This window comes from Tupaia chinensis, unplaced genomic scaffold (genome assembly GCF_000334495.1).
Source record: "Tupaia chinensis unplaced genomic scaffold, TupChi_1.0 Scaffold144991_2, whole genome shotgun sequence".
Taxonomy (NCBI): Eukaryota; Metazoa; Chordata; class Mammalia; order Scandentia; family Tupaiidae; genus Tupaia; species Tupaia belangeri.
The window spans coordinates 824870-841424 of NW_006204851.1; the positions used below are offsets into that span (position 1 = coordinate 824870).

Below are 16555 nucleotides of genomic sequence, written 5' to 3' on the forward strand. Positions count from 1 at the left end.
CAAAAACCTCTCCAAAAAAAAAAAAAAAAGATTACTGGTTGTAATAAATACATAAATTGAAACCTGGGGAGACAACTTTGTATCTAATAATTAGGTGGATTGTATAAAATTTAAGTCAGCTTGTATGTAAAATTATTGAATCTACATGTAGTCTTGACATTCAATGTTATTATCAATGTATTTTTTTCTTGTTTTGTGTTTTTTCTTCTATTTGTCTCTCTTTAGCTTTCCTAGTATAGTAGTCCCTTAAGTATTTCCTGAAGAGCTCATTTTGTTTTGATGACTTCTTTCAGCATTTGTTTATCTGCGAATGATTTTATTTCTCTTTCCCATTCGAAGGATAATCTTGATGATTATAGTACTCTTGGCTAAAATGGCTTTCTTTTCAGAGTTTTAATTATGTCTTCCTATTCTTTCCTTGCCTGTATTGTTTCACCTGAGAGATCTGATATTAGTCTAATGGGGTAAACTTTGTTTGTAACTTGGGATTTCTTGCCATTTTTAAAATTCTCTTTTTGTCTGATTTTTTTTTTAACCAATTTGTCTATGGTATGCTTTTTAGAAAATCTTATATCTATTTGGTGTCCTTTGTATCTCCTGGATTTGGATGTCTGCATGCCTCTCTAAATTTGGAAAGTTTTCAGTAAATATATTATAAAAAATATTCTCTATGCCTTAACTTGTCTTTTTGTCTTCTGGAATACCTATTATGTGAATATTTGGCTGTTTAATGGTGTCCAGGATTTGAGGTTTATTGTCCTCATTTTTAATGGTTAGTCTTCTATTCTTTTCCATTGCTTAGACTAAATCACAGATTTTTGTCTTCAAGGTCAGAGATTCTTTTTTCTGTGTGGTCTAATCTGCTATTGATACTTTCAAAGGAGGTTTTGACTTTTCACAGCTTTTTCTTTATCTCCAGAGGTTCTGTTTGCTTCTCTTTCAGTGTGTCTTATTTCCTTATGGAGTTCCTCCATCATATCATGGAAGAATTTTCTTATCTCTTTCAATTAGGACTCAGATTTCTTTTGCATATTACTTAATATGGTTACAATGAATATTCTGAATTCTTTTTCTGACAGTTCCAGGATTTCTAGTGTTTTATACACAGTTGGTGAGGAGTGATGTCCTTTGAGGGGGAAGTATTTCCTGATTTTCTCCTATTTCTTTGGACTCTGCTTTTATTTTTAGTATTCTGATGTAGTAAAACCACTTCTTCCTACTTCTTTGATGTATGTTTTGGTAGCTATGTGTTCATGTACTTCTCTATGATATGCATAAGATCTGTGCCAATTTCCCTCCTCTACTTTGGTAGGAGTGTGGAATCTACAGTCAGATCTTAGGGATTAGGTATTCAGAGGGGAGTTTCTCTCCTTTTACTCTCAAGGGAGTTAAAGAGAAAAGATTCCTCCAGAGTCTTCTATTTTCATGTGTTTGATTCTTGTATACAAAAACCTAATTGCTCCAAATGTGGATGGTTTGCACTGACAGATAGAAAGTAAAGTGGTAGACCAATTCATGGGGTGTGCTTGCACACCACCAGACAGGAGGGCCCTTCCTCCTCCACAGCAGGCTGGATGGGAGTTCTTGCTGATGGGCTCATGCTGAGCAACTTGGCTTGGGCTTGCCTGTTGGTCCTGGATGTATGAAGGGCAGAATGGTGTTAATACACATGAACCAGAAGCTCCTCCCTTCTATCTCTGGGATTACAGGGACTCCCTGTTGCTCCTTCTTTCTCTGGGACTGCCTGGACCTGCTGTTGGTTTTTGAAGGCTGGAGGGCCCCTTCTCCCTCATAGCAGGCAGGGCAGGGCTCCTTGCTGATGAACTCAAGCAGAGCAGCTTTGCTTGGGCCTGCCTGTTGGTCCTTCTATCTCTGGGATTGCAGGATCTCCCTGTTGTTCCTTTCTCTGGCTGTTTTGTCTATTAATATATAGAGGTGTGGTGAAACAGGAACTCTTTTACACTGCTGGTGGGAATGTAAATTGGTAAATTGGTCCAGCCATTGTGGAGAACAATTTGGAGGTTCCTCAAATATCTACAAATAGAACTACCATATGATCCAGCAGTCCCACTCCTTGGTATCTACAGAGGAATTCTTCATTGGAAAAGTGCTTGCACGTCAATGTTTATTGCGGCAGTTTTCATGATTGCTAAGACATGGAACCAACCCTAATGCCCCCGTACGGGATGAATGGATTGAAAAACTGTGGCACATATACTCTATGGAATACTATTCAGCCATAAAAAGCAACAAAACCCCGGCTTTTGACAGAAAGTGGAAGAATATGGAAGATTTACTGCTGAGTGAACCAAGCCAGTCTATGAAGGAGAGACGTTGTATGTCCCTACTTAATATATACCAAGTGTCTGCACTCTATGACTGAAAGTGATTGACTAAAGGTTGCCCAAACACAATAGATGGGTGTGAATGCCAGATGTTGTGTGTGTGGAGGAGTGGGACCTAAGGAAGGACATTTAGAGGAGGGATACAGAGGCAGAGCATTGATGGGATGAGGAGGTGTGGTGTTGTTGGATGAAGATAATTTGATCAACTGGACTGGGGAGAAATGTTCACATATTGAAATGTTCACTTTGTAAGCTAAAGAATATGATTGAGTGTATAAAAAAATTTAAAAATATATAGAGAGGTTTTAAATTTTGATTTATCCAATCTGTCAATCTTTCCTTGATATGTGTTGTGTGTGTGTGTGTGTGTGTGTGTGTGTGTGTGTGTGTATTTTAAGAAATCTTGAATTTATAACAATATTTACCTATATATTCTTTTAAATTATTTACAATTTATTTTAATATTTAGATTTTAATATATCTAGTATTTACTTTCCTGTAGGGTGGAAGATAGGGACCTACTTAATTTTTTTCTTGTATAAAGCCAATAATCCAAATCCCATTTACTGTACAGTTTATCCTTTCTCACCAATCTAGTAAGCTATTGGTATCATACATGAAGTTCCAATATGTGTGTGAGTCTATTACTGGGCTTTCTTTTCTGTCCTATTAATGTATTTGAGTATTTGTGTGCCAACACTATATTGTTTAAATATTATTGTTTATAAAAGTTTATGTACTTTTGTAGGCAAACTCTTCACTGGCACTCTGGAATTTTCTTGGTTATATTTAGAACTTTATCATTCCACACAAATTTTAGAATCAATTCACCAAATTGGACCAAAAATACTATTTGGATTTTGTTTGACATTAATTTATATTTATTTTACACTGATGGATTTAACTCGTTGATTTTGTTGAAATTTTATTTTCTATTTTGTTTTTAACAAGATAGGTAACTTCTCTTCTTATTCTATTCCATAGAATAGTTAATAAAAGATGAAATTATTTGTTCTCTGAGGATTTGGTGAAACTACCTACAAAACTGCCTGGGCAGATCCTTTTTTTGGAGTAATATTTTCAATTACAAATTTCATTTCATTAATGGTCATTGGTATTTTTACATTTTTATTTCTTCTTTTTTTTTGAGAGTTTTTTTTGCTATAGGGCATGTGCACTCACCAGACAGACAGAGACAGAGAGACAGAAGCAAGAAATCACCCCCCAGGGGGGATGGCCATGCCGCAATCTCTTCTCCTCCATTCTCCTCTCAGGATCTTGGGCACGCATGCACACGCGCCCGGCGTGAGTTTTTTAAACCAACGGGTCTGGGATGTGAACCGCGGTCAACTACATGGGAGTCCAGCGACATACATTTTTATTTGTTCTTGAGTCAATTTTGTTGAAGTAAATTTTTCTAGTAACTTATTTATTTCTTTTAATCAACATGAATCATTATCATACATAGCATTCTCTAATGATCAAAAGTTCTATATGTATCTATTTGTCCTATTTTACATTATTAATATTGTTTATGTATATATTTTCTCTTTTTCTTTTGTCTTGCCAAATATTTATTATATTAACTTTCTAAAGAACTAGCATTTAGTAATGTTTAGTTTTGTTAATCATCTCTGTAGTTTGTTTATTTTCTATTTTCTTAATTTTTGCTTTCACTTCTATTATTTATTTTCTTCTATATTCTTTCAGTTTACCAGTGATGTGCTGAAACCAGTTCATATCTGCTAGTGTGAGCCAATTGTTACATTTTCAGGAAATGTATAATATGGTTATCAAAAACAACCATAATTAAAAATTAAAATGATATAAAATTACAATTAAATAGATTACATTTTAAAAAGTTAATAAGTGGGCTGGCAGGTGGTGTGGTGGTTAAAGGCACTGGATTCCCATATGGCCAACCACAGTTCAAGTCCCAGACCTGGAGGCTTTCTTTCTCACTTTCCCTCTCTCTCTCTCACTCTATCCCTCTCTGATCAAATTTATAAATAAATAAATAAATAAAGTTAAATAAAAATAATTCTAAAAATAGTTAATAAGCATTTAAAACTAATTCTTCCTTTATCTAACAACATTTTACTGTGAGGTTATTTTCATCTATTTTATCTGAATGGTGGAATTATTATGTAATGGTGTGCTACTGTGCATATTTCTCCAGAGATGGCATGTCGGCAGCTTAAAATCAGCTATGGCTAGAATATTTAAACTATAGGACCAGGTAATGGTACAGTGGTGATGCAACTGGACCCACATAGGAGAAAGTTCCTGGGTTCATGTCCTGAGACCTTTCTGAACGTACAGGAATGCACATGCATGTTTATGATCTGCGCTGCTAGAGATTAGAGGCAGATCATGGCCTGTTAATGGTTTTTCTCTCTCTTGCTCTTTCTCTCTCATGAAAGAAAAAAAAAACTTTAAAGAGACTCACAGAAATAATTAAATGCTTAAATTAAGGTTTGATCGATTATTTTGGCAATTCTCTAAACTTAATTAAGTGATGAAGAAAGCATTAATAATACAGATTAAAGTTTAAACTGTGTTGTATCCATAGCTATTGCATTTTGAATAACAGAAATAAATAAGTCACTCATCATTGACGAGCGAGGTTCAAAAATTAAGTCATCATCGTTTCACTTCAGTTTACTCATTAACATATACAAAAAGTCATACAGCATTCATGGTAGAACTACATTCAGACATTTGGTTGTTGAGCATTTGCCAGCATACCACTGCTTTATTCTCTAATTGTTCTATCTTCTTAAGTTCAATCATAAGCTTATTAATTTTCACTCTTTCTTGTTTCTTAGTTAATACATTTATACCTTTATATTTCATTCTAATCATCACTTTATCCAGTGGTGTGCTGGAAAACATTCTCTGAAGATAAAAAAGAACAAAGAAAGGGGAAAAAGAAAAAAGGCGGCCAGATTAGTAGCATTTGCATATTCCTATATAATGAATGTTCCCACTATGGTTGATTTCAATCCATTTAACAAATGGCTGCCAAAAATTCCTGAATATCTAAAAGCCAGCCCCCCATGAGTTAGTACAACCTATCTGTAGCCTACCATTAATTAGCTATATGCCATGCTTTTTTTTTCCTAGAGAGAACGTGCACTTGCAAGAGACAAAGAGATACAGGGAGGAGAGGAAAAAACATGCTTCATAGGGAACTGTCATGTTATAATTCCCTCTCCTACAACTTTCCTTCCTTTTGGGATTTTGTGCACACGTATACAAGATCCTGGAGTGTTTCCAAATATGCAGGGCCTGGGAATTGAACTATGGGATCACCCATGTGGGATCTGGCTGCCCTAACCACCAGGCCATAAAGCTGGTCCCGTAACTTCTGACAGGTAGTACTTCTATCAATGAGTTCTAAATGGTTTATTATTTAAACTGAGATGTATTCTCTAACATATATATTGTATATCTAGAGGTGCATATTTGTAGTAGCTTCTGGATTATTTTTTCTTATTGATTCTTTTTATTGCATTATGGTTGAAAAATGCTGTGTGATATTCATATCTTTTGATTTTTTGCATATTTTTGTGGCCTAAAATGCATTTAATTTTTCCAAATTTTCCAAGTGTACTTGAAAGGAGCATTTATCAGTCGGTGAATGCAGCGTACATTCTTTTGAAATATAGATTTTAGTTTTTTGAGAGCTGTTTTAGATTCATGGCAAAATACAGTGGAAAGTACAGAGAGTTTTGATATACTTCTTACCCTACACATGTACAGCCTCCCGTACTATCAACATCTCACACCACAGTAGTACATTTATTATATTACAATTGATGAACCTACCTACATTAACACATCATCACCCCAAGTCCATAGTTCACATTAGTGTTCATTCTTGGTGTTGCAGCAGATTCTGAGGGTTTTGACAAATGTATAATGACATGTATTCACAACTATAGTATCATACAGAACAGTTTCACTATCCTAAAAATATACCATGTCTCACCTATTTGTCTCTCCCTTCCCCCCAAGCCTCTAGCCCAAGCCTCTAGCAACCATTGATATTTTTACTGCTTCCATAGTTTTTAATTTTTCAGAATATGATATAATTGAAATCACACAGTATGTATGTAGCCTTTTAGAATTAACCAGTATCTTTTATATGTCTATTGTCTCAATTTATTGTTTTATTCAAATCTTCTCTATCCCTACTAACCTTGGTCTGTTTTATCTATTAGTTATTGAAGGAAGTGTGCTAAAAATTCAAACTATGCTTATAGGTTTGGTAATTTTTCATTTTCATTCTGTTAATTTTCACTTTCAACATCTTGAAGTTATACTTTTAAATGCATACACATTACATTTTTTTCTTAGTAGGTGACTTTTTTTTTTTTTGAGAGGTTTTTGCTATAGGGTGCGTGCGCTCGCCAGACAGACAGAGAGAGACAGAGAGACAGAAAGCGAGAAATCACCCCCCAGGGGGGATGGTCACGCCGCAATCCCTTCTTCTCCATTCTCCTCTCGGGATCTTGGGCACGCACGCACACGCGCCTGGCGTGAGTTCTAAGCCACCGGGTCCGAGATGCGAACCGCGGTCGACTACATGGGAGTCCAGCGACATAGCCATTACACTAACTGCTGGTTCCCCCGTGACTATTTTCTAATCGTTAAGTGATATGTCTCATTGATAGGCTATTTTGTGTGTGTGTGTGTGTGTGTGTGTGTGTGTGTGTGTGTGTGTTTTGTTACCTTGTTTTTCTTTGCTTCTTTTCTTCTCATTCCATGCTATATCATATAAGACTTTTTTTTGGTTGACTTTGTTTCCTTCTATGATGTGGATAAGGGGTCACATAATTGCTGTCCTCAGGCCAGAGATTAGATTTTTTTTCAAAGGAGATACACTTTCTATTTCTCCCCTTTCTTAGGTTACCAGTTCTAACTCTGCCGTCCATAGACCAAGCAACCCTAACTCCTATCCTCTTTAAATATTAAAATTACAGGTCCTAAGATACTATGTATAGTCTACGTATCTCTTTGAGCCACAAGTCTTCAAATTCAAATTACCATCTGTAATATTTTATTTGCTTTTGGCACCTGGAAATTTCCTTTCTTGATTTCAAGCTTAACTATACATTTAATATTTTAAATATTAAGCGTTTCTGTGTATCTGGAATTCGTAAGTTTGTGATGTGTGTATGCATATATGTGCACGTGTATGTGTGTGTTGATAGGATGTGAGATTACATTAGCCTTGACTTTGATCTTGTTCTTCATCACTAGACTCTACTGCTTCCCAGTGTTGTTTTTCATCATAGGTTTCCAATATCACTCTTGATGCTTCAGTATATTTTATAAAGAGATTGAATCTGTGATATACACTTTATCCATATAATTGAAAACAGAAATATCTCTCACACTTGAAGTTATCAGCTTTGCTAAAGTAAGTTAGCAAATTAATTACCCTTTACTTTCCAGATGAGGCAAGCATTTTCTTCATTAGCTAACAGACTGGTTCTCAATTTAGGACCATAATAGATGAACACATTATTTGTCTATTTTTGTTATATAGACCCTTTTCACTGGGTACCAGGGAACTAAATTCAGATAGCTCTTTCTCGTGAAAAATGAGACCCAAAATTTAATGAAGAAACTAAAATTTGGTCCCTAACATTGAAATGTAAGCAGGCCCTTGTATAGATATGCTGACTGTTTTTTTCCTGCTCCAGACGTTCTGCTTTGACTAATATATTTAGAAGGTTGAAGATCAACACCTGTTCATCTAGTGGTTCTCTCTTGTACACTGACCTTTGCCTCACCCTGGATAAATACACACATGGTGATTAAGTTGTCAGATATAGGGGACTTTTTCAGGGATGAAGACAATGAATCACTCCTGAAATTCCTCACTCATGGTCCCCCAGATGTGTGCCATCCACCTTGCCAGCTATTTCTTTGCTCACTCATTTCTATTAAGCCAGATTCTTCATTTGGCTCACTAATGTTGTGGCATTTGAGAATTCTCTATAAAGAACAGTGCTTGGACTAGATGATCTCTTACTAAGAGCCCTCCCAATTCTGGCATTTTAGAGGCTCAAATTTCACTGCCAGCTTCCACAATTGACGACAGAGATCACATGACATTAAGTTTATGCTTAAGAAAGTGTCAATGTTCATATTTATTGCTATCGAGGCTATTTATCAGCAGTGAACTCTACAGCTTTCCAGGGCTTTTCAAATTGGTGGAAGAAAAGGGAAGAAGGCTAATTTATTGAGTTATCACATAGGATGTATTATCTCAGTTAAAACTATTACCAACAGCGGTAGTAAACACCTATTATCCTTGCTACTCAGGAGGATGAAGCAGAAAAATTATGTCATAGTGAGATCCTATCAAAAAAAGAAGAAAGAAAGAAAGAAAGAAAGAAAGAAAGAAAGAAAGAAAGAAGAAAGAAGAAGAAAAGACAAAAGACCACAATTGACGACAGAGATCACATGACATTAAGTTTATGCTTAAGAAAGTGTCAATGTTCATATTTATTGCTATCGAGGCTATTTATCAGCAGTGAACTCTACAGCATTCCAGGGCTTTTCAAATTGGTGGAAGAAAAGGGAAGAAGGCTAATTTATTGAGTTATCACATAGGATGTATTATCTCAGTTAAAACTATTACCAACAGCGGTAGTAAACACCTATTATCCTTGCTACTCAGGAGGATGAAGCAGAAAAATTATGTCATAGTGAGATCCTATCAAAAAAAGAAGAAAGAAAGAAAGAAAGAAAAAAAAAAAGAAAAAAAAAAAGAAAAAAGAAGAAGAAAAGACAAAAGATAAAAAAAAGTCAAACAAAAACCTGCCTATAAAGGAGGTGCTATTTTCCCCATTTTATAAGAAATCAAGTTTGAAAGAACTTAAACAATTTATTGAATGTTGCATATCGAATAATCAATGGAGACAAGATTCAAATCCAAGACCTTGTGGTTACAGTAGCTATAATTTGTGCAGCCTATATATTCATTCACCAGTTTATTAATTTATCATGTATTTATTGAGCACCTCTCACATGCCAGACAGGCACATGGATACAATGAAAACTAAGACAGACATTGTTCTTGCTTTCAATCATGGGTCATTAACTGCATGAAATTATCCTGAACATAGTAAGCCACAGTACAATGAGCATCCTCATGGCTCCAGTAAGACTCAAGACAGAGGATTTGATTATAAAGATTCTAGGGGGCCCTGGTGTGATTTAGTTAATACCACTCAGGAGAAGGACCCATCTTTGATTTGGTCATCATCTTGTTAGGACCACAAAAAGACCCCATCACATTTGACCAAAATTGCTGGCAAAGTGGAATGGAGGAACTTAATCCTTCCCCATGTATATAAACTTTAAACAACAACAACTTTATTGAGATGTAAGACATGTACCATAAAATTCACCCATTTGTAATCCATGGACTTTATTTTTAGTTTATTCACAAAGTAGTACAACCATCCCACAATCTAATTTTAGAAAATTTTCATCACCCTCAAAAGAAACCACATAAACATTAGCAGTCATTCCCATTCTGGCTCTTCTTTCTTCCCTGCTCCAGACCCAGGAAACCACTAATCCACTTTCTGTTTCTATGGATTTGCCTGTTTCCGGATATTTCACATAAATGGAATTATGTAGCATATGATTCTCTGTGACTGGATTCTTTAACTTATTATAATGTTTTCAAGGTATTGTCACTTTGTAGCATATATCAGTACTTCACTCTTTTTTTATAGCCCAAAACCATTCATTGTATGGATTTGGCACATTTTATTTATCCATTTACCAGTTGGGGGCATTTGAGAGTTTTCTACCTATTGTGAATATAGCTATTGTGTGCAGATTTTGTGTACAAATTTTTGTTTGAAAACCCATTTTCAGTTCCTTTGGGTATACACCAAGGAGTGGAATTTCTGAGCCCTATCCCTGTGGTAATTCTGTTTCACTGACTGTGGAACCAACAAACTTTTTCCACAGTGGCTGCACCATTTTACATACCCAGCAGCAAGGCATGAAGGTTCTAGTTTCTATATATGCTCACCAACATTTTATGTCTTTTTAAAGTAAGCCTTGCAATGCTTTAATGATAATAACAAGTACAATATTAATAGTCAACAGTTACTATGTTAGGCATTTTTATAAGTATTTTACATGAAGTAACTTACTGAATCTTTATAAAAATCGTCTGAAAAAGGTACCTAATATTTCAGATGAGGAAACTGAGCCACAGAGAGAATAAATAAATTGTCCAAATGCCACTTTATCATTCATATCTTATAAATGAAGTAAATAAGCTATTTTTTCAAAAAGTTTAAAGGTCTGGTCTATTGACCCAGTCCATTGTGTCCAGTGCTAGAGGCCACAGGGTAGACCCTTGAGTTCCCAAGTTGGCCTGAAAATATGCCCAGTGCATGTGTAGTTCTTAATATCCTGACGAGTTGGAGTACTGGGAAAGGAGATGGCATGATGAGACCCTGTTGAGTGTGCTCCTTTCTCTCTATTTTTCCCCCCTCTTTCTCAAGCATTTGATTTTATCATTAAGAAAATCAGCTTTAAAAATGTTTATGAAAAATGCATTCATGGTACAGGCCCTGTAATCTAGTGGTTAAAGAAAGCTGACCCACTGTGATTTGAATCTTAGCCTGGCAGCTTGAAAAACACACTAGGTACATGCATGTATATTCCCCAGATTCTGATAGGATGAGATTGTGGTGTTGACCACACTCTATTGAAGGCATTTTTCCTCTCCCTTTCTTTCTCTCTTTCTGTCTGGCTGGTGAATGCATCCTCTGGCAATTAAAAGGGAAAAAAAGGAAAAAAAATTAAAAAAGGAAAATGCATATTATGAAAAGACTATGAATGGATTTCAAAATATTTCTGCACCCAAATAAGCTTGTACTTTATTTCCATATCCTTTGGAAGTGTCCTTATATTTGTGAAACTGAGATGCAATTCTAGGTCAAACACATTTAGTTCTGCTCTTCTGAGCAGAGCTGAAGTTCAAGCTGCTTCTGCGGTAAAAGAAGAGAAAATAGGACCTCTAAGTAGTCACCATCCTTAAAAGTAAAAGCTATAGAAAATAGAATCACCTCACTAGTGATCTTTCAATGACAACTGTTAGCAAATACTTGCAGTTGAACCCAGGGCCAGCTTCATGGCCTAGTGGCTAAAGCAACTGGATCTTACATGACTGATTCTGCAGTTCAAGTCCTAGAACCTGTGGTTTGAGAAACACACTGGGCACATTTTTATGCACACATGACCAAATCCCAAAAAGAGACAGTGATGGAGAGAAGAGATTTGGGTGTGACCACTCCCTATAGGGAGGGTACTTTCCCTCTCTCTCTCTCTTTTGTGTCTCTCTGGAAAACATAGGTACCCTGTGGCAACATTAATAAAAAAAAAAAGTGGGTGCAAACTTAGCTGACAGGTTCAGATGAGATTTGGTGCCATGGGAAACTTTTGGTAAATTAAAGCAAAACAAAAAAAAAGTCCAGACAAGAATGCATTTCTACTAGCTAGTCAGCAGCAGTTGGTACTGGTACCAGAGCAGAAGCACTAGCTTTCTTTTAGGATGGTTATCAATTGTGTCTTTGTTTTTTAAAAATTAAAAGTTTTACATTTGATCTGCTAAGAATCCAGTAGTAGACTCCTTGGATAAGATGCTTGCTTTCAAACAAAAGATGAAGGTGGATAGGACAGGACAAACTTGGAAAACTTTCAGAAATACCTGAAATTCAGGCTGTGGGTTATCACTTAAAGTTTAAGATTGTTTGGTCTATCAAATTGACAAATGTGGTGTGGTGGCTAAGATTATAAACTAATGTCTCTGAGTTCTATTCTGGACATTATCACTTTCTAGCTGTGTTCTAGTGTCTTCTGTTGTTAAAAATAGAAAACATCTCGATCTGCATAATTTATAAGAATAGAAATTTCTTCTGTGCATGGTTTGGAGGCCCAAGATCCAGAGACTGCATATGATGAGAGCCTTTTGACTATGTTATAACATGACTGAGGGCAGGAACACATGCATCTGTGTCCATATTTCTATCTCCTCCCCTGTCCTCATAAACTCACTAGGTAGCAATCATGGGGGCCCCTCTCTGATAACTTAATCCTAGTCTCCTCCCAAAGGTCCTAACTTCCAACACTGTCTTCAGTGTTGGATTATAAGATCCAAGATGAAGATGGTCTTTACCTTGTAATCCCATCACAATCCATCACAAATCTTGTCACATGAACTGGGGAGAAAAGGAATATTCAAACTATAGCATTGTGTAACTTTAGTCAAGTTATTTAAACATCTACTTTGGTTTCTTCAGATTTATTATTTATTTATTTATTTATTTATTTATAGTTTTTACTATAGGGCAGTTGTTCCCTACAGAGAGAGACAGATAGATTGAGTGGCAGAAAGAGAAGGAAATTGAGAAATTACCCCCTGGGGGGGGATGGCCATGCTGCAGTCTCTTCTTTAACCTCCTCTTGGGATTTTGGGCACACACATGAATGCACTAGCACCTGGTGTGTTTTTCAAGCTGCTGGGTCTGGCACTTGAACCACAGAATTGGCCATGTGGGATCTAGCTGCCTTAAACACAACACCACTGGCTGGTTTCCTCATTTTTAAAATTGGCATCATAGGGACCAGCTGATGGCACAGTGGTTAAGACACTTTACTCCCATGTGGACGACGATTGTTTGAATCCCCGACCTGGAGGTTTTAATGTGTTGGGCACATGTGTGTGCATGCCCAAAATACCAGGAGGAGAATGGAGGAGAAGGAATTGTGGTGTGACCAACCCCCTTGGTGGGTGATTTCTCACTTTCCCTCTTTTTTCTCTCTCCCCTTAGAGCACATGCCCTATTGGAAAAAAACCTTAAAACAAAAAAGGCATTCTAGTAACTATCATACAGAATGATGGTGAGGATTAAATGGAGTAATACATATGAAATGCTTAGAATGATATCTGGCATACAGTAAGACCTGAACAAATATTTGCTGCTCATGTCAGAGTAGCAACAATAATGATTACTACTATTGTATGTTAATACCAAATATTGCCAGGGAAAAGGAGGTAATTTCATAAATGCTAAAATCTACATACTCTCACTTCACAATCTCCCTTTCAAATAATTATCCTAGTGCTCGCTTCGGCAGCACATATACTAAAATTGGAACGATACAGAGAAGATTAGCAAATTCGTGAAGCATTCCATATTTTTTCTTCTCTTAAAAAAAAAGTAATTATCCTAAATAAATTATTACATATTAGATTACAAGTATGTTCACTGTGACTATGTGAAAAACTGGAAAACTTCTGTTGATAATGTAGATCCATGTGTCTTGACAAGGAAGAGTCTTTATAATACGTTGCTAAGTGGAAAAAAAGTACATTATAATTTCTAGTTTTGAAAAATATGTGTTTATATATGCTTGAAGAAAGGTCTGTAATATCTGTTTTTGAGTTTGGGGTCATTTTTATGATGTAGCTTATTTACATTCTACTCATTTTTTCCAATAAGTAAGTGATATTTGTGTGATTTTTTTTTTAAAGAGTCATTTAAAGAAGCTGAAGCCTCCAGTGTCTGATTGTCTCAATTGGCAGTGGGTTTGGACATTAATGGATACAGCCCAGATTATATATGAGGTACTTTACAATCTTCACAGCCATCTGGGACAGAATCTCAATTAGAACATCAAGGTCTGCCTTCTGCAGGCCCCTTGCTGTGTCAGTTCCACCTATGAGCTGCTGTGGATTTGCATAAATTAAACGCTGACTGGATAGGTGCCATTGTCTTGAATAAAGGGATGTGATCAGCATGAGGAAGAAAAGGAGAAGGAAAATTTGCCTTTGTTTCAAGGCACCCTCTTCTTGTTAATTTTCATTCAAGACTGCTTTGACCGCAGCTTAGTTGTGGTTTGGTAATTTCCATGATTTTTTTTTTTTTTATGATGAGGAAAACACTTTGAGTAGCATTTTTTTTTTTTTTTCGTGAAAGGCACACCTTAGGAGAGAGATGTTGTACAGCTGGATCACATGACATGGTATGTGTGCAGGCTCGGAATCACAGAATTATCAAGTAAGAGGTGCCTATAGGGACTGCTGTAACATTATGATCCATGCCGATCTTTTGATAACAAATGGCTCATGTCATTTCTTGTATTTTGTATCATATAAATGATCATTTTCACATTTTCCCATTACAATTTTTTAAATTTGTAAATAGGTTTTAAATTTGAACCCCTTATTTGTAATATTAAAAGCACTTTAGTGCTTTTAAAATAATTCTGATTTTGATATTCTAGTCTCCTTGGGTGAGAATGTCCACAATATCCACATGAATAGCAAAAATCATTAGCCTAAGCCAAACCGTTCTTCCCATAGCTATCTCTCTCTTTCATTCAGTTAATTGTCGAGACACTATCATGTTCCAAGGGATGCACAAACTCATATTGCATGCCTTCCAGTGAAAAAAGAAGCTTCACAAATCTGATGGATTTGGTTTACTAATTCATTCACCATTCATTCATCGAACAACTATTTATTGAAAATCCATTATGTCCCAGGAAATGGTTTAGGTTCTGCAGAAAACAACATTGAGCTGGAGCTTACATTTTAGTAAAGAGAAAAACAATAAATCATTTAGAGCCAGGCAGTAATAAGAGCTATGAAGAAAACAAAGCATGGTGTAAAAGTGCTTCTTTTATCAGGGAATGATCAGGGAAGACTTCTCTGAGGAGGTGACATTTGAGCAGAGAGCTGAATGAAAGACACTAGTGCATGATCAGTAACAATCCTAGGATGAAATTTCAGCATTTTAAAATAATTATCTAGTGTCTGTTTCCAGAATTTCTTGTGACGCAGGGAAAAAAGGCTCTGCTGACTCTAGAAGGGAGATGACCAGAATCAGGCAAACAGTGGGAAACATTCAACAGCCCACATCAGAGGTTAAGAAACACAGCATTAGTCAGTTCACAGTTAAAAGAAGACTCAGAATATTCATATCAGGATGGCCTTTATCAGCAACAAAAATCAATAGTTGGGACTCTCAACTCCTTAGGCTCTTAGGCACTCTGCTTCTGTGTTGGCTAAGTCACTTGCTCCTGCTAACCTCCTCTGCTCTCTCTATCTTCATTCCACCCAGTGACTGAAAGGTCTGGAGGAGTTCCAGGTTCCACAGGGAAGATTTTTAAAACTATGGACCAGATGCTTTATAAGCGTCCCCCCAAGAAAGGCATAAGGGCATAATCCTTGGTTTCTAGGGCTCTGGGGCAGCACTTAGCTGAGAGTCTGGGAGGAGCAAAGGGTCAAGCCAATGGTAGAGACAAAGGGAGAAAAACCAGGTAAACTCTGAAAAGCTTCAAAATAGAACAAATTCTGAGTAAACAGGTATGTGGCTGTTTATAACTTGATATATTCTCTTTTTGGTGCCTCCTCTGTTTCCAGTACCATTAGTTGAGCCTCCATTTGGATGCTGAGATCACCCTCAATAAACTGTCCACTAGTGTCCTCAGAAAGGATAACTCATAAATCTCAAAGTACTAAACTGTAAACTGAGTATCAGTCCCAGTGTCTGAGGTGGTGCTACGGGAACTGCTATGGAGGATGAGTGGAGTAGCTGAGTAAGTGGACTTTGGACTTCTTAGCCCTGCTAAACATATTAATTATATTTGTATCTATTATATATATATTAGCTGTTACAAAAAGTTCAGTTTCTTTAAAAGAAACACCAAAGCAAAAGTAAAACTGTCACCTTAAGTAGTTACCCTTCTGGAAGCAATAGAGTATAATGTGTTATCGGGAAAGTCATGATGTATTTTTCTATGTTTTGCCATGCAAAAATGCATCATGACTTTTCCAACAACCCACTAGCTAGTTCAGTACTTTTTGTTTGTTTATTTTATTTTTATTTTTATTATCATCATAATCTTCTTTATATTACATTGGATTACATATAACTTTAGTGTATTACATTGCTTTTTCAAAAGGCAATGCCATGCACGTCAGTCAATACAGAGACATTAATCTCCCCACTTCAACATTCAATATCTTTTCTATGATTTTCCCAATTATTATTATTATTCTAATTATTTTTTAAAACAGTCAATCACTATTTCTCATTTTGCTTGTAAAAAGACTTTACCCATCATGAAATACTTCTCAGACCAATCCAGTTGGG

The 16555-nt window shown here is 36.1% G+C and overlaps 2 pseudogenes; one reads left to right on the forward strand and one right to left on the reverse strand.

The window, feature by feature from the left end:
- Positions 1 to 5030: 5030 nt before the first annotated feature.
- LOC102473968 (phosphatidylethanolamine-binding protein 1 pseudogene) overlaps positions 5031 to 16555 on the reverse strand; it is an 18551-nt pseudogene continuing 7026 nt past the window's right edge.
- Positions 13517 to 13597, forward strand: LOC114005957 (uncharacterized; annotated as a pseudogene).